This window comes from Anas platyrhynchos, chromosome 5 (assembly GCF_047663525.1).
Source record: "Anas platyrhynchos isolate ZD024472 breed Pekin duck chromosome 5, IASCAAS_PekinDuck_T2T, whole genome shotgun sequence".
NCBI lineage: Eukaryota > Metazoa > Chordata > Aves > Anseriformes > Anatidae > Anas > Anas platyrhynchos.
In genome coordinates this window covers 57556188-57580494 of record NC_092591.1, presented here as the reverse complement: position 1 = coordinate 57580494, position 24307 = coordinate 57556188, and the positions used below count along the sequence as shown (strand labels likewise).

Genomic DNA, 24307 nt, shown 5'->3' with positions numbered 1-24307 from the left:
TTTCTCTTTTGTGTTCATGTGAATCTCTGTCTTTATTAGCATTATTCAACCATATTATCTATGATTTATATTCCAGTCACTCCTGCAGACTCCAAAAGGTCAGGAAATAATCTCAAACCTTTCTAAATAGGTAAAATCAGCACAAGTACTGATTTTAGAACATCTTACTAATGAGAAAAAGTAATGCAGAGAACGAGTGAGATTTAGGGACAAGGGAATGACTTCTGGTCTCTTAGGTCATAGATTTGAAGCTGTAAAATGAAGCTGACTCTCAGATACAAAGTACAATACTGTAATCCTATAATCACATTAAGAAAATAATAGGTTCTTATGCCAGAGGAAACCATTAGTTGGATCTCCTGTGCAGCAGAGGACTACACTTTTCTTTGAACTGGACTGTGTCTGCTGGCTTCCATGCTTCAGAAATAATACTTTAATTTTTAACTTAGATGAGGCAAGTTCATCTTTAATAGCCCAGATATTTCACGTGAGTTAAATAAAAGTAAAGTTTTCATTTCCTATACGAGTCAATAAAATTATCATGAATGTAGGTAATAAGATGACTTCCCTAATCTCCTCAGGGCAGCAAAAAGCAATTAGCCACTGTGCTATATATAAACAAGAGAACAGTGAATCTTCTAACTTATAATAACATAAATAATGAGGCACTTGCTAATAAAATGAAGTAAAATGGAATACCAAATTTTTTGTAGAAATAGCTAAGAAGTCATTGGAATTAGACTCACATTTCACCATTGAAACTACTCCACTCATATATGATCCCTAATTTAGAGAGTAGATAGATGAATAAACTACTTTGTCTAGTGTCACAGAGGAGATAAATTTCAATGGTTTATGATGGTTACAGCATTCATATGTAAATACATATATAAGTTGTCCTTCTAAAGAAGATTTACTAAAATACTAAATGAGATTTAAAAAAAAAAAAAAATAGAAAAAAACGAAGTGAATTAAAAACAGAATAGCATCTCTGCTATCTGTACTTGTAATGAAAGGAAAGTTGTACCACTTACATGGGAGTTTCCTGTTTCCGTACTGCCCTGCTTTTGAAATAACCACTTAAACTTAGCTGTCACTTAGAGTGACAATTTAGTGGAGCTTAAAGCATTACAGCATACCATCTCACCTTTAGAGTAATCATCCAAGTTCAGAACATTTTTAAATTAGAGTTTTGATGTATCCTTTGATTAGTAAAGAATAAGGCTTTCTGTTGCTTATTCCTTTTATGGCTGTGTAGAAATACACCGTAGGGAAACAATGGTTTGATGTTTTTTTTTTTTTTCTTTGTTCTCTTGAGTTAATCAGAGATGTGGGTTAAATTATTCACTTTTTCCCTGGATGTGTAATTAAGTATGACTTCTACAGAGATTTTATTACAAAGTAACATAATGCCAGTTATTTTTATGTAAAACATATGTTTTTTGTAGAGTTTTAGATCATTGTGGGTTGCAGTTGGAGATTTTTACCATCCAGTTCTCTCTTAGACTTATGTAATACCCTGTTCAGATTTATTTTTTTTCTATATATATATTTTTTTTAATTTAAGCTGTGTCAGAAGAGACATTCTGAATTTCAAATATGATTCTTTAGGGAGATCTAGTCACTAGAGGTTTTCATGTTTATTTATTTATTATGTTTTATTGTAACTTTATATTATAGGAAAAATACATTTTATACATTCATTACTAGAATTCTTTGCTGAGATATTTTTAAGCAATAGATACTTAGTTATAAAACTTGAGTAGAAGCATAGTGGTTTCATTTTTCCATTTTAAAACTTTTATAAAAGATGGAACTTCAGCTTTTATCACAGGGAAAGGTGACCTTTTAAAAAACAAAGTAGGTAAATAGATCTTACGATAGCTGGAACAAAGGAAGTGCTTTAAAATAATGGAACAATATTCAGTGGCACAGTGGAATCTAGCCAATGCCTATGTGGTCTGCAAGCCATTTGTATGTCAGTGTGCTTTTTGATCCTTTCTTTGACTGAGGTGGAGTGAGCATCTTGACTACTCAGCATATCTGTACTTTCTTATCAGTCAGAAATGCACAGCACTGCTCTTGAAATGGGGTACTAGAAGTCAGGCAATGTGTGAGAAACTGGGGACAATGCAGAGAAGGTAAAAAAAAAAAAAAAAGTCACAGAAAACCTTAGGTGACAGAATGGGGAGACACAGCTGCTGTGCTGAAACCTCAGAGATGTTAAACTCTTATCTCTTGCACACATATCAAATTCAGCTGTACATCTACTGTCCAGCATATCAATTTATAATCTTCGGTTAACTTGCTTAATTAGCTGAATATTTTGGGCCTCTTGTTACTCTGTTGATTTATGCAGTCAAAAAAGATTCTGTGAGGCTATTAATGAAATCCCAATGATTTTCATTTGGTTGCCACTGAGCTGCATTTGGATCAAACTCTTGTTAAAAATTGTTCTTGGCTTCTTTTAATTAAGGCATAATAGTTCTCATAGCCTTTAATTTAGGGCAAAAGCTTTAGTCAGTTAAGTATTCTTATTGTTATTTGATATATAGAGAAGCTGCATCCAAGGAATTTTAAGTGATTTGCCTGAAGCAAGACAATGATTGTCAGAGCTAGGACAAGAATGGAGAGGAACATAGCTCCCATTCTCATGCTTCATCTACTGTGTGCACTGACCCATGGGTATTTTCTTATGCATTTTTCTTATGTGTAGCATGGGAACAGTCATAATATAGTTCTCAATAATTGCACTAAAATGTACTTTTGTTTTTAAGTATTAACAATAATACTTCAGTGTAACAGAGCATATTATTATTTCAGCCTCATGAAAATATGTGATGTCTGCCTGCAGAATTGAAAAATACATTTTTCTTAAGGGAAAAAGAGTGCCTTTTTGGGGAAGGACTCCCTACTCAGAAATTCAGCTTTTTTTTCCCCCATCAAGTGGTGAGGCTATTAGAGATAGAAATACTTTGCTGATCAGAACCCTAAGTGAGGTTCTCTAAGTAGAACATCACACAAATGTCTGAAGTTAATAATCATACACTGACTTGAAATGGTGATATTTTCACACAGTTGCAGGATCATCTATTATGCAATGAAATACCATGGATCTTTTCCCAGGTAAAGTGATTTCAAAACACAGACTGACTGTATCGGCCAGGATCAGCCAGTAATAGAATTTTTCTAGGAATTTTCTGTGGAATAATCTGGGCTTTATTCCAGTATTCACTTCTGAACTCAGCTGAATACTACATGCACCCCCATCATGAATAAACAAACAAAAAATAAAGATAAATGAAAGACTGGTAGCATAGGACAATAGCTCGAACATCTGTGAGATATTAGTGCAGAAGAAATGACAAAGGTGTAATGAAAATACAGCAGGGTACGTTTTATGTCAGAATAGAAGATGGATGTACATGAAACTGCAGTTTAAATATTTAGCAATAACACAGAGCTCTTTGTATGTAGATTTTAGCCTCTTGCAAGGGATGGCTAGGAATGATTATATATATGTTGAAAGTCAGGGCAGAAAACAAAACAAAAACAACAGGACATGCTGTGACTTAGCAAAAGTAATTGGAAAGATCTGTTTTTTCAGTCCTACCCTCTAATCATGAGATGTCACCAGCTCCTTGAGAGCACCCCATTGAGATGGAAGGATTTCTTTGCCTGGATACTTGCGAAATTGTAAGAAATAAACCAACAAGGCATAGTACAGAGGAATTTTGAAGTACAAAAATTGGAATGGAACTGCTGAATCACCAAGCACTCATATTTTTGCTCTGAGGTGGAATCTGGAACACAGACATAACATGAAAGAAGCGCATGCTTAGTAGGTTATTTGGAACTTGAGGTGGATTTCCAGGCCTGAGGTAGATAATGTCTGAAACCATTAATCATTCATTTCAGGTATAGAGAACAGAGAGCAGCAGCTGGCACTGCTAGTTCTTCTGGCAGACATTTGCTGGCTACCACTGAGAGAAGGAAAAGACCCCAAAGCAATATAAAGGCAGCATCAGGCAGAATGAAGAGACTAAAGTACACGATGACCAGGTTCAAGAAGCAGTGAAAGGAGCTGCCAGTTCCCATATGGGTGATGATTTATTTCTGCAGTCTTGCTCTCTGAGCTCCATGCTTGTCACTCAGAAATGCTCAGCCTCCTCCACATCACCTCCATTGGCTCTCAGGTGTATGCATGAAGTGAGGGGTGTGAAGCTTGCCAGGGCAGGATTGAGTAGCAGCTCCAAGCTCGGTTTCTATATGCCAGTAGCACTCCATGGGCATGAGCCTGGCTCACTTGCATAGCTCTACCTGGGCTTCATGCTCATTCAGTGGGAGGGTCATGATATAGAACTAAATGGTCATCGACGTTCTTGCTTAAAAGAGTAGGAAGTGGTTTCTGCATTTTTTTTTTTAAATGCTGTTTCTGTGATGGTGCCCAAAGGGGCAGATTATTGTTATTGATTGTTGTTGGTTTCTGTTTACCATTATGGGTTTCTGTTTACCATTATGATAAATCAGTTTTTGCAGTTTGTGGTAGCTGTAGCTATTGTGTATTTTTTTTATTTTATTTATTTATTGTAGCCCACAGTGTCAGTCTACTTTCCACCATTTCCTATTGTCTGCTTGCAGTTCACTGTTTGCATTTCTAATGCATATGGTTTTTAAGACTTGTTCCAGGGCCCTTAACCAAGATGCATCCAATATCCAAGCTACTATCTGTAATGCCCTAATGTGGAATAGATGTATAAACTAGTCTTGGATAAATTTAGGCTGAAAATCCATTCCGATAGATGGATGTGCTTCTATCCAGATAGATAGGAAGAGATATTTGAAGCAATTAAAATAAGGGGGGGGGGGGGGGGGGAGGGGAGCTTTAGGAAAGGGGCTTGACCATTTTAATATCACTATTGTATGACATGTATGTAGTATCCATGGACAAAAGACCTCTTGTATCTCAGTGGTACTCAGCAAGCAGAAAGTGTCTTTAGCTCACAAAGAAGTCCTATCTGGAGTTCCTGTCTTGGGCAGTGAAAAAAATGAAGATAGATACAGTGTTCTTTCATAATTTCAACATCTAGAAACAGAGTACAAAGTGCTCCCTCATGAGAGCTGTTAAGGAATATAATATATTCTCTGAAAATATATCCTTGCTACTCTTGAGAGGATTTTCCATCATATGATACTAAAAATATCTCTAAATCCACAGTTGATGAGTTTAATTACTCATCAGCTCTTTACATTACAATTCATTACCCTGAGGTAATAAAGATAAAATAAAGCATTTAGATGCAATTGTTACAGTATGTTCAACAGAATGTCCCTAATCAATGCTGCTTTTGTTTATGGAGCACAGCTAATAGAAATATGAGCACTGTACTGAACAAAACAATTTTATGAAGTGCATGAGCTGCTTCTCGTCTTTAATTTTGTTTTATTTTTCTGTAAGGATGGCTAGCTTAATTACAGGAGTTTAATGAATGATATTTGCTGATCTTACTTTGTACAGTGTCATTGTAATTATTAACTGTGATTATTTTATATAAAACAATATGTCCTATAACAGGATAGTTCTTGGTATAGTCTGTTCTGTGCAACTCTTGATAGTAAAATCTTGACAGAAATTATTACTTTACATAATGAAGCTTTGAAGGAATCAACATATTTCAGATTAATAGTGAGTTCTATTTCATTATATTATGCATAACTTAGAGTTGGTAAAAAGAAAAGTTATTTCCTTTGAGGGTAAATGACACCTGCATGGTATCTTGTAACTTAAGTAAAAGTGGGTTGTATAAATAGTAAGCCTAAATCTTTTCTGCTTTTCTGCTAGTAAATTTTGACTCTTTCGTCCACATCAGAGATTACTGTAATCTGTAACTGGGTTACTTTTGGTCCCATTGCTCTAATTCAATACACTGAAGTTTGAATACCAGGTGCCAGGTACACCTATTACAGAACTGTTTTTTTGACGTGGGACACTGAGCATGTGAAGTCCTTTCCTCAAGTACCTTTGCTCATCCTATTTGGCTCGAACCACCATTTTAGAACTTCAGTCCTCATTTTCAGAGCAATCAATATATGAATTCTAAGATGCATCTCAAAAAGACATCAGCTTGTGAGGTGCTATAGCACCCATGGACCTCTGAGAGAAAGACCAGGACGAAATATGAGATGTCACAAAAGGACAGTTTCACTGTTAGTAAGACAAGTCAAGTACCTCTTTTATAATGGAGTAGTTATATATAGCCTTTTAAAGATAAAAATTAAAAAATCAAATACATAAGTTTCTACTCCAGCAGTATTCTGGATTTGATTCAGTTTACTAATTTCTACCCCAGTAGTATTCTGAAAAGAGCTGAGATGCCATGCGGTCTTCTACAGCATCAGTTTGGCTTTTGCAATCAGTTCTGAATGAAAGTGTATGCAAAGGGACTTAATATCCCTATTTATATAATCCATTTTAGAAATTAATATAGATTAACTTTCTTGAGTTTGATTATGCATACAAGAGACAACATATACTTATTAACTGATTTTCTTTTTCAGTCAAGAGACCGCTTTTTAAATGTAAATTTTTCTTTGTCACAAGCAAATTTTCTTAGTCATTTTTTAGGGCTGTGTTCTTCCTCTTACTCTAGGCAATCATGTGCTTACCAATTAAAGATTGACCTGATCTATCCTTCTTGATGTTTCATGCGCTGCTGTTACTGCATGCCATTTGGTCTGCCACTGTCAGCGCTGAAGTCAATAGCTGTGATCGTATTTATGGATGTTACATGACTGTATGACCCCAAAATACAGTTGACAGCTGGCAGTTTGGAGCACTCCCTATCTCAATTTATTTTGCACTCATAAAGTGTTTGCTGGAATAGGTTGAAGAATTTGTAACTTCCCACTAAAGTCATGGGATGGTTGGTCTTATCTGAGTTTCTATTTTCCAGCACGGTGAGCATGTATGAGGGGGCTTATTTAAGACAAAGGCATAGAGTACTTGTGGCAGTCTATACAAAGTCATAACACCCCTAAGAGATTTATTTTTCTTTTTTTTTTTTTTTTCAATATGGTTCAATGCATGACACAGGGCTGATGTCTGATATGAAAAATATTTGGACCAGAGGTGAACTGACTTCTATGCTTCCTAGTGATTCTTAAAGACAGAAAGGGATGTGCAAACAGCTTGGATGTGCTAAATACTGGAGATACATTTATTATAAAATAGAATTGTTTACTAAAATACTGATTACAGTTTATTATATAATATTAATTAATCTCTTACTGATCCTACCCTGTTTCATCTGTACATTGTGTATTGTGTTCTTGTGCACATTCAACATTTTAATTGTAAATGAGATAAAGTCCTATTTGGGTTACATAAAAGGATTACATTGGTGGTGACAGAAGTCTGCCTATTCCTTTCTCTTTGAGGTACTTGTACTGAAAGGACATCCTGCTGCAATCTACAATATTGTAGGACTTGAGTGAATAAGTAGTATCTGGAAGATACTTGATGTAGTTATCAAAAGAATGTGATTTTGGAACAGTGTTTCCATTTAATTTGTAAATAGCATGTCATTCTATGCCGTAATGAAGCCAGTGTGCTGAGTTATCTAAGCTAGATCTTAAAGAGCAAGGCTGTGAGTACTGAAGTGGCATAGCTATGTTAGTAAGGTCATACAAACTGAAGGGATACTTCATCTCCAACTGTTCAGCTTCTGGTTGTCAAGTAGGTTCATTCTGAGTTAATCTGGGTATTTCTGTATGACACTGAACTTTTGCTAGTAAGCATTTGCTGCCTTCTGTGTCAGTGATTATTTCTTATACCCAGGACAATTATTCCATGGTACAAATGACTTAGAAATTAGGGGTATAGACCCATCAACCTGCTTCTCCTTGAAAGAGCTGCAAAGCCATGGACTAAAAACTGGGAATCCTTTAATTTTTAGCTTAATGCTCTCCAGCTTGGCTATTTCAGCTGTATAGAAAGCAATATATGTATTGTATATACGTTATCTAGTCACTGTAAGAAAAAGTGTCAAGTTCCGGAGATCGACTGAATGTCAATCTTTGTTGGCCTCTGTTAAATTCTATGGCAGGGAACAGGATTAAGGGTTGGTGAAGCTATTGAGTTTATTCCATGAGGTTTCAAAAACATAGAACTGGACTCAAAATGAAACAGTCTTTTTTCCAAGGGAACTATCTCATAGGAATTATGTCATTTTTGGAAATGAACTATTGCACAAAGATTGTCCCCAGAAAGGACATGAGGTTGTTAGCACACAGGTCTGAACCAATGCAGAGCATTCAAATCATCAGTGAGCTCAGTAATTCATAACTTTTCATTTCAGCAAGGGTTACATTGCTCGTTACCACTGGTGGCTAGCAAACAGTAAACACTGAATTGTGCTATCTTTGTCAACTGGAGCAACGGTACATGTCTAGTCCCTTTGATCCCGCAGAAAACCCACAGACCTTCTACACAAGTGAGATGGCTGCCTTGTTTTGAGAAAGCAATAGAAACTTCACTGAATTGAAACAATGATGTTTGATAGTGTATTTGTCTCTGTTCCCGTGAGGTTGAGTTTCATGGGATTTTTATTTTTATTATTATTTTTGTGTGTGTAAAATATCTTTTGTTCCTAGTTTAAACAAATACCAGACTTCTATTTTGGCTTTATGGCCTGACAACGGCCTTCAGCAATCCAAATGGGCACCATGCATTTCTGGCATGCATTCCAGGCACTCAGGATGTTGAGACCTGCAGTGCACTTGAAAAAGAATCATTTTAATTTTTATTATCTTCTATAATTAAAGGATATGTCCTATCCACTTATGTAGAGAGAATATCATTGACAGAGGCATGCAGTCAAATTCATTTCAATATCAGTAAAGTTTTTCATTTCTAGAGGCATCATAAGCTTCAGTCATTACTATAGGATAGTAGATCACTACTATTGTTAGCTATTAAATGTTATCATCCTCCTGGATTTTAAAGCTGCCATTCATAATATTAATTCAGGGTAACTGGATCTGTATGCTGAGAACTTATCCTTAGTGGGGTACAGTAATTTTACAATCACCGTCTGAAAAGATTTTCCATTCTGTGACATTTTTCAGTTATTTCCTGTTTTTTTTGAAAATATCCTCAAAGGCATAACCTGCAGTAAATACAAAGAACCCAGTATGGTAACATCAAGGAGGATTCACTTCATGGAGAATCTTCTGGTCAGTGTGGATAGGAGAATTTAATTTTTGGTCATGCTGGGACTGGGGTTGCCATAAGGCCTCTCAAACGTACAGATCTTCTAAAACATGTAGGCAGATGCTTTCCCTCATTTTCCCTGTTTACTGCAGGTGTAACCTTGTTGCCTTTCACTTTAGGTAGGAGCAAACCCACCCACAGCTAATGTAGTTGCATTCCCTCGTGTCTGGGTGAATTTTGGATATGCAGAAGGGTATCCACAGGTTTCAAGCCAGGAAAAGAGAGAATTCTGGTAGAGAGAGAGGGGTGCACTTGCAAATAAAGTCTGCTGTATGTCTTTATGTGTATGATGTATGAAGATGATTTTTTTTTTAATTCAGCTTTCTTAGGTCCTTCTATAGGAAATTCTGTGTCTGAACACTGTTTTTATTGTAGAAATACTTGATTTGTTGACATCTTGAAATTAGTATTCTTGTGACTGCAAAAGAGCGTGGTGTTTTGGTATAGACACTACTTTAAGCAAGAACTGACATATTGTTTAAGAAAAAAATGGAAGGGGAGCTCCTTAGCAACAGAGCATGTTAATGCTAAATGCTAGAATTTGTATGAAATGGGTATAAATTAGCCAATATTAGACTGTACAATCACACTTTCCTTTTATTTTGGTTGCTGTGATGTTACAGTATGAGTGCTTCAGGCCATGTGTATAATGCAAAGCCTCTTCTAGAAATTTGTTTTAGCTGACAGTGTTCTTAACAAGTGACAGTTCTAAATATAGCTCGATGAGTAAAAAGACATTGCCCTTAGGCTGAGCTGATCACAGTGCCACAGATTTTTTTCCTCTTCTCTATTACAAGCTCAAATGCCAAAAATAAAGAATAAACAAAAGAAAAGCTATTTCTCTCAGAGGCCTCTCACTGGTACAAAGAATGGTGAAGACTTAAGTGAGGGTGACATAGTTTGGTTTCAGGTCATTTTTACTCAAGTTAGTGTGCAACTTTAAAAGCATGATTGATAATTAAGTGTGTAGATGATCAAATTTAGATTTACTGTGTTCAAATGCTTCCTGTGTACATGATTGAGGGATGAGAAAAATGCACAGTGGGATTACATATATACCTATGGGCCTGTAAAGGACAGAATTCCAGGTAGTAATCTACAGATGGGATTTTTCTAACTACGCATTCATTGCTGCTTGACAAAATGAACAGCAGTTAATGTTTTGGGTGTTGAAGATCATTCAGGACAAAGCATGTTTGTATTGATTTGAAAAAAAGAGTTTCATAAAAGCAAACAAGAAAACTAATGTGACTAGTAAGTAAAAGTACTGTTCCTTATTTATGTAGCAAATTGTAATTCCAAAAATTACTATGCCATAGTCTAAGTGGAAACAACACAGAAGAGATGTCATTTGTAAACACACATAAGAATATCTTTTGGCATGAAGAACACATTATTTTGATTTAAGAAGTGCTACCAGATTTATAAAGTTCCAGGCAAGGAGGGAGGAGCTGGGACACGCAAACTGAGCCATAAATGGATCTGTGACGAGTGCTGCCAATGAAAATCTTAATCTTATTTATCTCAGTGACTGCCACTACTTTCCATGTTAAATGCTACATCTGCTATACAAAGTAATCTTCAATGGCTTAGATCTTTCCTCCCTTCCAAATGTTTGCCTCTACTGGAAGGATGTCCCAAGCTAGTTATGGCTTCTGCATGTCCACTTGGAAATTGGAATACCAGTTTCCAGCGTGAATTGTGGGTTGAAAACAGTACTTCTGTTTGGCCCAGGGCAGTATAAAGACCACAGGTGCAAAGCTTGGTCCCATTGGCAGAACTGTCTCAGCCAGTAAAATATCTGATGTTGAAAATTTCTCTGAAAAAAATGACATATATAAAATATAAGGGTAAGTGCTGCTTTTGTCAACTGGTGTGTGAAGTGTATCTGACACTGACATACTCTGTCGGACTGAGTATACCGGTCTGACTGAGGTAGCTGTTGACCCATATGGTTATCATTGGTCAGTTGTGGTACTAGTTGCCCAGATCTCTTGCATGGTCTAGTAAAAGCCTCTGTGTGGACAGATGGACTGTAGTCAGGTCTCTACATCCTGAAATGGTTGTGCCATAATTTCTCATGAGAAACAGCAGTGTCCTCAGCAGCCTTTCAGCCTTAGTTCAGATTCTCTCCAAACTTTGCCTGTACTGGGATTTTGGTTAAGTGTGTTCACGCAGAGGTAAGTGGATCACTGTAAGAGAAATGAAGAGAATACCTTGAAGGTTCAGCGTGGTGTGCTGCTTTTCTGCACTAACCCATCACCACTCCTGACGTTTCTGCAGAGCCCTGTGGCTGAGCAGTGGAGATGTGCATAGGTGGGACGGGTCCTGTCCTGCCCTCCAGTTGCTATAGAAGGTGCACCTTCACAAGGGGCTTGGTGTCTCAATGCTTAGGCTTGTGTTTTTCCATCACTGGAAAATGTAACCAGATTTGTGTTTAATCTCTAGAGGTACCCATGTGCTCTAGTTTGCAATTTGAACACTGAGATTTACACACAATTTCCTCTTTAATCCCATTTCAGCATTTAACTATAATCCTCTGAAGTGGCTAGACAAGAAACCAGTTTTGTAATGCAACAAAAAACAAACGCTTGTGTGTTCATGAGCGTGAACGTGTGACACACACCTGGCTGCCACCACCCTGCTTTCTAATTATGTGCATTTATCTGGTTTGTGGAGCTCAGGTGCTGCCTGAAATAGCAGTGCTGACGTACTGTTTCAAGCTCACCACATTACGAGCGGGAATGCTGAAGCTGTCAAAAGTACATTTTTGATTAAATCCCCTTATTAACCTACGGAGCTGTGAGGGGATCTGAGGAGAGCCTGAGGCAGCTGAAATGTATCCATTCCCTGGCTACATTTCCTTAGCTGTGGGACTCGCTTCTCCTCAGCGCTGTCCCCGGCTGCGCCTCATCCCGCAGTAACAGCGCCCGGCCGGGCGCAAACGCGCCGCCCCCGCCATTTTGTCACGCGGGGCTCGGACCGTTGGGCCGTTAGGCGGGGCGGGCGGCAGGTGGCGCGGTGTGCGAGGCTGAGGGGGGAGCCGGGGCAGCTCCCCGCGGTCACCGAACCGGGAATGGTTCGGGGTGGGGGGCTCGGAGGCCACCTGGTGCCGGCCACCGTGGGCAGAGGCACCTCCCGCTGCCATTCGTGAGGTGCAGCACGTCAGGCAGCGGGTGGGTGCCTGAAGGGCAGCTGTGCAGCTGCTGGCAGTGCGTGCTCAGGTGTGCTGCTGAGGAAAAAGGTGAAGCCGCTTGGGAGTTCAGGTGAATTCAGTCATCTGGGATCAGCGGGTCTACACAAAGAAGGCAAATCCTGCAGAAAACAGCAATCAGAATGTCCCATTGTAAAAATGTACCTCACAACTGAGCGCTTCCCCCCCCCACCCCCCCCCGCCGCCCCCCAAGTGGTGTTTATAAAACCCACAATACTTTCTTCCCTACGTTTTCCTTAAAAAGCATAGCTTTATACATATCACTGCTGACAGGCTACGTTGTGGTGCGTCAGTTTATGTTGTGTCAATTGCCTCTGGTTATATAATGTGCCATGACATGACTAATGCAGCCCAACATGAGTCACCTGTCGTGACAGCTTTGTGCTCTCAAAAGAAACCATTTGCCCTCCCTTCAGAACATTTTTTCATCTTTCTTGAAGATTTTGTCCAACTTACTGTTTGTTGTTTTGAAGTTTTACAACAAAATATTAAGTGGGCACATATATTCAGTAACACATACAAGTAAAAGATTATTGAAGTGCCTAAAAGCACAGGGTGTTCCCACTGCATACTATGAAGGAAGATGATTATAGATCTGCTACTACAATGTAGCGTTGTATCTGAAGACAATGTTACTAACAGAACAGAAATCCCAAGTGACGAGTGGGAATCTAGAGGTGAATGGCTTTAATCAGGGCTCACTTGTATCAGAAAATTGTATATACCATTACATGGATTTATTAACGCTGGGCTATGATTGTGGTGTTAACGACATATTTAAGAGTCATATTAATGATGTAAATAAAACAGATAGAAATGCAAACTTTTGCCCATTTTTCTTAAAGGAGAGACATTCAGATGCCATCAGCCATTGTTTTCTTGTTATAAGTCACCATTTGAAGTGCTTTGGACAAAACAGGTGGAGATCTTCTCAAAGGTAGGAAATTTCTATTTACAAAAGTCTTGTGCATTCTCTAATTACCCTGATGAATTTTATTTTATTTTGTTTGACTCATTTATGCTTCTCGTTATTTCTTATGAAATCAGAAAGTGGTAATGATTTTTTGTCATAACCATTATATCTTTCCCTCTCATATGTATGCATTAAAATCAGATCTCTTACATGTGAGTATAATCTCTTTTTTTTTCCTTAAAACACGATATATCTCTGTAAGACAAATTATATGGTTGTTTTCCTAATGGGTTTGAATGACTGGTGTAGTCAAGAAAAGAGCTCACATCATTGTGTAGTTCTCAGGTTATACAGGAAAAAAAGCATAGCTCAAATCCACTAGGCTTATTCAGATGCAAATGGATAATTGCAAAAACTCATGCCATTTCTATAAATAGTCTAAGAAAACACAAGTAGAGTCCAATAAAAGACATATTGCAATCAGTTCAGTTGGCTTCAGCAGGTGCTGAAGGTCCTTGGAAGAACACATTACGTAGAAGTAAATATATCCCACCCTGCTTTTTTCCACACTTTGTGTTGCTCTGCCATTCTGTTCTGTAGATACAAAAATAAACGTATCTTACGTAGTCTTTTTCTTGTGTGCACAGCACAGAAGCTTCTTGTTTTACCATTTTTATACAGTTAATAATAATATCATAATTTATTACAATAGAAGCATACCGGTTTCTAATTTCTCTCTGTAACTATTGGGAACCAAATTCCCTACAGTAGGAGTGGGACTTCTCTCTGCAAATATATAATTGCACTACTCATGAATATTTATTTATCTTTCTTGTAACCCTCCTCCTACCCCCAACACACACGTACCTCCGAAGAATGTAGTGACGCCATTAACTTACCGCAGTAACATAACAGGCTGTGAAGAGTAGCAACCTTAGGCAATGTGATGTATTTTAACAAATATGCTCACAAACCTCTACTAATAAGCCAGTAAAATCTCCACAGGAATTATTTGTAATGACTTTGCATTTGTTCCATTCAGTTCTGGTCACTGTTAGGTAACTTAATCTCAGTCCATTTTACAGGTTAGTAGTGCTGCATTTTTACTAAGGAACTTCAGACTGTGTTCCTCAAGTACTTGAGATATTAATGTATCATGCCTGACGCAATGTTTTCTATTCATTAAAGGTGTACAAAAGGGTAAAACTTATGACACAAGCTTCACTACAAGCCATTTTACTGATTTGAGATGAGATTTCCATAATGATTTATGCATGAAGATACATGCTTGGAATGGCAGTCAGATACCTAGTAAGGTGTGCTTCACACAGCACATTGTAGTGGTGCTCTGTATTTTGGTTCACGGGTTGCTTTTGATCTGAACAGTCTGAAATGCTTATCAAAGAATCTACTTCTATTTCCTGTGGAAGAACTGAAAGAGTAACAGGAGGAAGAGTCGGAGCTCTGACTATTCAAAAGCAGCAGCTGCATTACCCATACTAAATGTGTACAGTATGGTAATACCTGATGGGGATGAAATATGTTGAGAAAATTCTGATAGAACTGGGGAATTTTTCCCCATTTTTCATTCTGCACCAGTTAGGTACTGATAGCTGCATATTCAATATCCTTAAGTCTTGGGTAGGACTTGAGTCTGAGAATTGTAGATCTTAGTGCATGAACCTTTGCCATATGGAGCAGCACTGTCACTGGCAACGAGACTCATCCTTCTACAAGGAAATAACTGTGGTAGGATAACAAACATTCAGACCCACTGAATCCCATTTCAGCATAGGCTTTGGGTTTGCAGTCAGCACGTGTTGTGTGTGCAGAAAAGAGAGAACAAGTTTTTAGCTTTCATACTTCTGCAACACAAAATTAAAAGAACAATTGTATGTGACGTTTTACACATAGAAATAGTGTTTTTACTCATCTGATAGCTCGTAAATACTTTTGACTTCTAAATGTATATTTCTTTTATGCTGTACTCATGCTGAGATATACAAATTGGCGTACAATATTTGAAGTCTGTTCAACAGGTGACACATATTAACCTATTGATTAACCCATACAGAATAGTCAATTTATATGAAAAGAAATTAAACTATGATTTTTTAGCTTGGAAAGAATGTAAATGAGGAAGAATATGAAGGAAGTATATAAATTTCACATACAGAACATAAAGTGAGCAAAGTAAAGCTCAATGCCCTTTTGCTCCTTATGCAGTCCGTCCCTAATAAATTCTCAGATCCCTGCATGACCAGGGCTAGGGAGGTTAACAGAATAAACAGGGTGGGGAAACCTATTTCAGGACTGGAGGCGGGGGAGCAGCAAAAAAAGATGGAAAAAAAAAGAAAAAAAAAAAAAAAAAAAGGGAAGGGAACAGTATTGAAGGGTTACTTCTTGATGCCAAAACAGGGAACCAGAAAGGGAGTTGGACCATAATGTATGCAGAACTCTCACTTTCCCTTGAGGGGACCATAGAGCTTAAGTTTGGTATACAGTGGTGATTTTCCCAGAGAACTGACAGTAAGGGGACTAGAAATGTGCTCCACAGTTGTTGAAATCACCCTGAATACAGGCCACTCCCAGGAACAGGACACTGGACTAGATGGATCTTTTGTCTTTGTCAAAATAATTTTACTTTTTATATAGTAAAATAGAACACAAAAGAATGTATCCCAGAATACTATTAGCATGCCTGAGTGTTTATTTCCTGGAAAGAGTGAACCATAAAAATGTATTATTCATGCAAAAAAAAATTGTCAACGTAGCGTGAAGCCGTTCTGTTCAAAGGACCTTTAAGTCAGGGCAGCAGACACTCCACTTCTGGAGAAGGAAACTGAATAGAAATCATGTCTTCAGTAAATGCTTTTAAAATTAAAAATGAGTTTCCTTTCCATACAAGCTGGCTGTGAAAGGAGAATACCTGCGGGCAGACATCCATAGCTGGAAGTGGGGGAGCATCCCGTGAGTTTCACAAAATAGCCAGAGGTGGGCTCTGATCCTGTGATAAAGGAGTTCTTGATGAAGGAGAAGCCTTTTAAGAAGATTCTTGTCTAGAGTCATTCAGTAAAAATTAACGGCTCAACAACATACAGTATCTTCTACAGGAAAAAGAGAAAAAGTCTTTTCCTTCTATCTTGACTCTTGTGCTTGTGATACCATAACCCCCTAAACCCATTCAGGCTAGATGTATCTTCGGTCTGAAGTGGCTGCACACTGATGTTTTTGCATGATCTTCACTTTCAGTGTTATCATTCAAACTGTGTTGGGGGGGAGGGGGTCTAGGAGGGAAGGAGTAAAAATGCTTTTAAAATTGAAAAATGCTTGCCAAAAATCAGTGGGAAGGAGTGAGAAAAGTTGCCATGACAACCTCCAGCATTGTACTTCTGAAGAATTGCTTTACACGTTTGACACACTTGCAGTTTTCCCTTTCTGCAGTGATTATGATGTTTCATGCTTCTCCTTACTTTATCTTACATTGTGTAAATACAACAATGCAGGGTGATACACTTTCAGTATAAGAGCCCTTTTGCCTCTGTAGCTGCAACAAATACAGGATTTTAATAATTCTGGACTAAATACTTACTGATCTTGCAGGCTAGTTTATCTGACATTAATAGAGCTACTTTTTGCCATTTTCTTGTTATAAAAGTTGTAGAAGGAATATGTCAATGTTTTTTGATTTCAAAGAAGAAAATATTTAGAACAGAACGTTTGGGTTTGGCATAGTAAGTTTAGAAGTTATTCCCTTCAGCATGGAGTGCGTAAGTGGGAGAAAAAGGCACTGTCTTCTTAGACTGAATAATCATGAGGGAAAGAGGATAATGAAAATGGCGAGTACGAAGGTCTGAGAATGCAGGTCAAACAACTGTACAGAACAGAGATGGTACTTAATGTTTTGTCCTTGCAAACATGCAGGGGTGCAGTTGAAGATATTCAGGTAGGTCCGAGCAAAAAAATTTTGATGTAACTTCTTTTTCCAGAAAAATATTACATGTTTCGATCATGAGTAATTTTTGCGTTGAATCTATTGAATTCCCTCACTGTTGAAGCTATAAACATCTTTGAAAGTCAAACACCGCTGTTTGTACATTGTGCTCTTTACCCCCACCCCAAAAAAAACCTTTGTTGCTGAGTTCGATTAAAATTAATCCCTTATCGTTCTAAAATTTCCTACATACAACTTTATGCTTTCTGTGAAATGGAAGTGCTAGGATTAAAAACAACAACAATTTTTCCTTTTTTTTTTTTTTTTTTTTCTTTTTTTCCCTGAGTAAATTAGATTTCTTCTTAGTATCCTATTTTGGGCATTAAGCATAGGATTCGTTATTCATGCATCTCTAGTAAGAACCTTGCTCGTTTTTTCTGACTATAAGCATAAGAAATCCCTCTAGGTTCTTACAGGCAGAGGCATGTCTGCAGGACAGGTGGCAACAATTTGCTAATGAAGACAAACCAGAGCCTGTCCTCCAACAGTTGAAACATTGAATGCCTTGTAGTTTATTCTGCTGCTGTGTCCCATTAGCCTAATGGGTGATTGTCATTATGAAGTCGTTAGCAGCTCATTTTGGGTAGCTTCATGGGTAAGAATCATTTGAAGGTAGGTGCCCTTGGTCTCAGTTATAATTTATGTATTCTGTTTTTTGTGTAAGATCTATGTTAACCAAAGAGTAATAGAACAGGATGCTCACGTCAGAAATTGACAAAAGCTGAAACTTTTTTTTTTTTTAAATTTATTTGGATTATTTGGTTTATTCATAGCTCTTGTGTAGATAACTGGCTTAATACTGAAATATCAGTTTGATTTCCTTTTTCTTAGAGAATTGTATCTCACCTGCAATACAATAGAGTTATTTACTAGCCCCAAATATATAAAAGTGAATGTATAATAGCTATCTCTACTGTCATATTATTCCTACTAGCTGTCATTAACTTGATTTCTTAGTGAGCTTTACACTGAGATGTTCAACACCATATGGTATTTACTTTAATGAAGGATCGATATGTGAAATAGAGGAGTGAATGTGTTGCATTAATGTGTAAGTAACTCTTCTATCGTCTTTCTCTGGTTATCTGTAGAGACCACAATGTTTTTCTTTTAGTTCAAATAGCCAAAGTTTGATGATTAACTTTCTGATGGTTTATACAAATCAAAAGATTCAACTATATTCTTAATTAATCCTCAGAAAAAGGCACAAAATTCTGCTTCCCTTGACAAGATAAAGGCAAACAAATTGACATTTTCCTTGCCATGCGTATCAGTCCAGTGAGATCTGTGATCTCCAAGTCTGCCTCTGGTCGCTCACTTTTCTCCTGAATATTTGACTTTGCTGGGAGGCACAGTCCAAACCTCCTATGACTAGTACATCACACTCTGCAATTCTGATCCGATCTAGGACTGCAGGTTATTCTGCAGTGCTGCCTGGTGCTTCTAGAAGCACAGCTGGTGTTATCAGAGCTGTTATTACTGGAAGGAAGTTAGCCTAGCATAAGGCTTGGCCCTATCATCTCTCCTTGGAAATTACCAAATGGTACAAGTGTAACCTTCATATGTAGTTTGTTTTCTATCTGGTGGTCTTTGTTTTTGAACTAGTGATTATTAGAATTAAAAGGAGAATAATCTAGTAGGAGAAAGTGACATTTGATTTTGAGTTGCTATATGACACTTCTAGCATTGAGGGACCCAGATTTGAACTATGCTTTTTAGTCTGACAAGCAATTGTCATGGAAAGGATATATCTGCAAACTTGCTGAATGGTTATGTACCTTGAGCATTCAGAATAAACACAGGCAGTTGGAGAAAGAGATTCTGCACTTGTCAGAATAGGCTAGAAGCATCCCATAACTAATTGTAGTATGCCTTTTTCTGTGCTAGTGGGGGTTCTTGGTTTTGGTCAGATGTTTAAAAAATACTAAGCCTTTTTTAATTTAGGTGCTGCGAAGTATAGTTCTGAGAAATACTTTATATGCTCCTAAAAGGCAAACTTAATTTCATATGATTTTTATATGCATTGGAAATGTGTTGCTCACAGGAGTACTATTAGGTTTGTTTTTTTGAAGATGATTTTTTTTCCCTACTTTATTTTGAAAATTGTAATGTCACGTGTAGATTTTTTTTTTTTTTTGGAAGTTGTTGCCCTTGAAAACATTCCTTTGTTGAGAGGTATTATTACTGAGTTAGAAGAAAAAGATGTTTTTAAGCAGTTGGTCCTTATATTAGAGTTTTCTTTATATTAGGCTTGTAATTGAAAATGGGATTACTTCTTTATGGAAATAAGTTGGAACCGTGGAATTATCTGAGAAGAAGGAATGCTTTCAGTGGATTTTATATTGTACTAAGTTGGAAATGTCGTAAGAAATGTGGAGCTATCTGTTCGAGTAAGTACTGTTTAATGGAAGCACGGTTTGCAGAACCCTGCTTGTAGTCTGTGGTTTTGAAGGTAACATATTAATTTAATGTGAATATATGCTGGAAATTTACTGCTTTTGCTACTTGGAGACATAAAAATGAAGAACAGAATTTTATGGAACCAGCTGCCTTATGTTTTTCTTTCAGGTAGCCCTTCATATATGCAGGGTGATACACTTTCAGTATAAGAGTCCTTTTGCCTCTGTAGCTGCAACAAATACAGGACTAATAATTCTGGACTAAATACTTACTGATCTTGCAGGCTAGTTTATCTGACATTAATAGAGCTACTTTTTGCCATTTTCTTTATTGCTGCCAGAATTGTATCATTTGATGTGCTTCTCCACCACAAAGACTAAAGTTCGGCTGTTTTTATCACTTTGGCGAACTGTTTTGCACATCTTTTTAAGAGATATGGTAACTGTTTCTCAGCATGTGGAAGAACTGTCAGGTGAACAAATCATGTTTGTTAATTAAGCTCTTTAGAAAAGATATAGAAGATAAATTTAATGTGAGAGACAACAGTGTATTTGTAAAATAATACAGCTTCTTTTACAATCTGTGTAATCCTGTGCAAGATTTAGTAGTACACAAATGGTTATTATTCATGTTAATGGCATGTAATTATCCTCCCATAATGATAGTAATGCGATACAAATAAAGACTATTAGGACATTAACCATAAGTGACCACAAAAATAAAAATTGAATATTGTGTTCTTGAACCTTAAATAGCAATATCCATGAAAGATATTAAGGCAGCTTTCATTTAATAAAATGAAATAGACTGCATAATTTAGGAAGCTGTACACATTGCTTTGGCAAGCAATGAAGATGATAATATAATTGCTGAATTAGAGCAATACTGGGAAGACTAATACTATTAAAATGCATAATGGCACAATATCTGTGCAGCAGATTCCCGTGGAAGCTAAGGATGGTAACAGCCTGCCTTACCTTTTGCTTCAAAACTAAAAAAATGTTTCTTCTCTAACAGAAACAAACACCACTACCTATGCTTAGACTCCCCCTTTTTCTTCCCACTCTCTTTAGCTGCAGTGTACATGTATGTGTGACAGTCTTCCCTGAGAGAGAGGAATAGAAAGAGGGTAAAGCAGCTATGGTTGGCCATGTCTTTAATGGAGATGTGAGATACTTAAGTGAAAGATGCAATGTAAGAAGTCATTCAGAAGCAAATGAAAAAATGAAAGCTGTGCTATGGACTTCTAACAATAAGCACATCGACTTAAGCAATCGTTTCAAAGCTTTTGTGCCATTTTAAGTGCAAATATATGTGACCTAACGATGTTCTTAAATAGCTGTTTCTCTTCAGAGCTACCATAAATCAGTTTTAGTGTTTTACATTATGCTCATTATAGTTCAAGATGCCTGCATTTCCAACATGAAATGTGAGGTGAATCCGTCAGTGCTGCGTAACAGGTGTTAATGCTTACCAGTGTGTAGCTTGAACTATATCACAAGGATAAGAAAATTGAGTTAGCTGTTAAAAACAAAATTTAAACAGCTTCTGAGTTGCAGAAATGCAGAACAGTTTTCTCAGCCTCTTTCAATGACTCAGGGCCAACGTGTACGCTAATGTCACTCAAGGATTTGTCCTTGTGATAATTGACAAAATATCAATTAATGTTCAATAACAGAGATGTTGCATTTTCCTTCTTCCATTTATTCATTTTCTTCAGTATTCAAAAATTTATATTTTTCCTTGAAAAATATTATGGGAGCAGAAAACATGATGAATACACTTACAAAATCATTTTTTCACTATCCATGTGCATGTATGTGCTTATGTACTCTTACATATTCCCACTGGAGATGTTTACATTCTTTCTGTTGACTTAAGTGTCAAGCAGACAGGAAATAAAACTCCATATAATGAGCCGTATTTTAGGATTCATAGTTTCTGTCCATGGAGATTTTCAGAGCCTGTAGTGGATCAGCCCCTGAATAACCTGGTCTGATCTCCTAAGGTACCATGTCTGGTCAGGAGGTTGGACTCTGGAGATCCCCTCCAGCTTGAATTATGCTCTGATTGTGTGTGGAGAAACTGTTTAAATCACCAGTAGCTGAAATGGATAATGAATGTACATGAACAAATTGGGCATTTATTAAACAAAAACATACTTCTGAGTGACAGAACGTCAAAAATAGTTCTGGTAAGAATTCACACGTTCAGTTTCTTATTTGCAGCCTGAACAATGCAGTCTGTATAAGCTGCTTTCTACATCTCTTTCCACCTTTGTGATAGTGTTCAGCTTAATTTTAGCCTAATCCACTTATTGAAAGCAGCACAGGGTAATTTGGGAGCTGAAGAAAGAGTTCATGTCACATACCTACCTTTTGTTGCCAGGAATCTGTTTGATATCTGTAGTAGGGAAAACTCAGTTTTGTGAAGGGCAATGATAAGAAAAGTATCCCTTCGTTCCACTGAGTTTTTGACTGTTTCAAATACTCAGTGACTTAGTCTATACCTTTGTGTTCTTAGGTATTGTGCAAAGCCTTATTAGTAAGAAAGGCATTAATAGAACACGTCTTTGAAAGAGAAAACATGTTCAGAAGCGATGCTTTAGATTTGTGACCTAAGTTGGGCTGTAAATGCTGAAATTAGGCTAGTGCTTTCTGTTGATGACCCGAGTAAGACAGTTATAATATCCTATCTTAATTTATATACTTTTGTTTACTTTCTGGTGCTTCTTGAAGTCTTGCTGTCTGATGCTTCTGAATTGGTAGATTATGTGATGCTTTTAGCATTTAATAAGCAGACTGTAAAGTAGATTGGCCTTCTTGCATTGAATTTCTCAGGCTAAAAAGTACAGTCTTTGTAAGCCACGTCTCCTTCTCTTTCCACCCCCATGATAATGTTCAGAGTTTCAATTTACTCCAACTCACTGCTTGAGACACAGAACACTTGCTGTTATATAAGACACTTCAATTTGATGTGATTTTCTGTTACATTTTATTATATTAACCTTCACTGCTTTGGGATGATCTTTTGTTGTAAGTAACAAAAGAAAAAATGGAGGGACAGGGTCACCATGTGTTCGTACAGTAGTGTTTGCAACAAATGATACAAAGCTTTGCAGCATAAAGTGTCCCAGAAGAATTTGATTTAACATTGTTAGCATTATAGAATTACTAGAAAAACAATTTTGTGCATGTGCAGCTAGGTGCCTAAGTAGATGTAAAATTTTAAGAAGGAGGCTGTGAAAAAATGGGCATGAAGGTTATATTAGGAATTATGTAAATGTCTATGTTAAAGGCTTTATTTGAGAAGAAAATGAATAATGGCTGTTGAAATAAATGTGGCTAAATGTGCTTTACAGATGTGTATCCTGTTAGTCTCGAAAGACTGTTTTTGTTACAAAGCAAGGATTAGAGAACCAGTTACACTGTAAGATAAATACAGACTTTCCACTAGAATTACAAATTTTAACTTAACAGTTATAGAGAACATTTTTAAAAATTTCTTTCTGCAGCTAAACCACATTAAAATGTTGTGTGAAACTGTTCTTATACCCTGTTGGATTGAGGCTGAAGTCTTTTGCCAATACAAGTACAGATACACATACCTATGCCAGTGTATACGTATACATGCTACTGCCATGCGGTGTAGGTTCCTCCAGTATGTAAAGGGGGTCTACAGGAAAACAGGAGATGGACTGTGTCAGGGAGTGTAGGATTGGGCAAGAGGGAAAGGTTTTAGCCTAAAAAAGGTAGGTTTTGATTAGATACTAGGAAGAAATTCTTTCCTATGAGAATGGTGAGGCCGTGGAACAGGCTGCCCAGAGAAGCTGTGGATGCCCCATCACTGGAGGTGTTCACAGCCAGGCTGGATGAGGCTTGGAGCAACCAGGTCTGGTGGGAGGTGTCCCTGCCCGTGGCAGGGGTTGGAATCAGATGATTTTTAAGGTCCCTTCCAACAGAAACCATTCTGTGATTCTGAAAATGATCCTTTTGCAGCTACAAGTACAGGTGGTGAATTAAATGAAATCTACATCTCAGAGATCCTCATTCTCCAGGGTGTTCATGAACTACAAAACAGAAATAATGAGTGAAGCAGAATCCTGAGGTTGTTGCAGAGGGGGGCTAAAAGCAGAGGCATCCTTGAAAAGGACCTCTTCTTCGGTTCTCCCCTGTGGTTCTCCCACCAGTCATGACAGCACAGCTGGGGTAGCAGCTACACTATAATTAACTGCATAGTCTTTAGTTGTGCTTTCTGTCCATGCTGAGGAAGAGGAAAATCACAGAGCATGCAAGAAGAATATATGATGCTTCATGTAGGACTAACCTTATGTGTTTAAAAATTGTGCATATCTTTGATTGATGTTTAAAAAAAAAAAAAGATAAAAAGGCAATCTAGGAAAACAGTCTTTTCCCTTCTTTTTTTCTTGAGATCAAATATGCTCATCCCTTTTATTAGAATTCTTCTGGAGATGTGATTGCTTGAAAAATGTGAATTAATTATGGCAGCAATACT

The 24307-nt window shown here is 37.3% G+C and overlaps 1 long non-coding RNA gene across 1 annotated transcript in view; it reads left to right on the top strand.

Moving 5' to 3' along the window:
* Nucleotides 1-12219: 12219 nt before the first annotated feature.
* Nucleotides 12220-24307, top strand: part of LOC110353153 (uncharacterized) — a 253251-nt gene continuing 241163 nt past the window's right edge. The window contains exons 1-2 of the long non-coding RNA XR_005266210.2: nucleotides 12220-12537; nucleotides 13331-13422. This is a non-coding gene — a long non-coding RNA (uncharacterized lncRNA). The remainder of the gene's footprint in view (nucleotides 12538-13330; nucleotides 13423-24307) is intronic.